Source organism: Corvus brachyrhynchos, unplaced genomic scaffold (genome assembly GCF_000691975.1).
Source record: "Corvus brachyrhynchos isolate BGI_N302 unplaced genomic scaffold, ASM69197v1 scaffold56, whole genome shotgun sequence".
NCBI lineage: Eukaryota > Metazoa > Chordata > Aves > Passeriformes > Corvidae > Corvus > Corvus brachyrhynchos.
In genome coordinates, this window is record NW_008238664.1 from 11280324 (window position 1) to 11280866 (window position 543).

Genomic DNA, 543 nt, shown 5'->3' on the forward strand with positions numbered 1-543 from the left:
TCAGCAGTGAAGTAAATTCGTATAGTCCAAATAAAGGACCAAATGAAACAAAGTAAACTTGTCAAAAAATTAAGCAAATTTTATAACACTGGCTCAGTCTGCATAATAAATTTAATGTATCTAAAAGAAATAACTGAATATATGTTTTAACTGTACATAAACACCTGGCTCTGGATAAACAAAAGAAAAACTTGAAGATCACCTTTTCCAGAAGGAAAAATAAAGCTTACTTTGTTCCTTCCTCATGTACTTTTCAGCAGTCCAGACTGCTCTGGCATCATTTGAGTTTGGGCTGAATGACCCTATACTGTTAGTACCCAACTTACCCCTATCCAAAATAATAGAGTTCATTGCAAATACTTATGTAGACCTTCCTGGCTTCCTGCAAACTTAGTAAGGTGTGGTGATGCAAGGTTTTTATTGTATTTTCATATGTTTTCTGTACCCCAGTGGTTCATCCCTACCTTCCCCACTCCTACTCCCAGTTGGTTTGCCCCAGACCCAAGCTGCTCCCCCGGTGCTCCCAATATGGTTGTTCTCCTC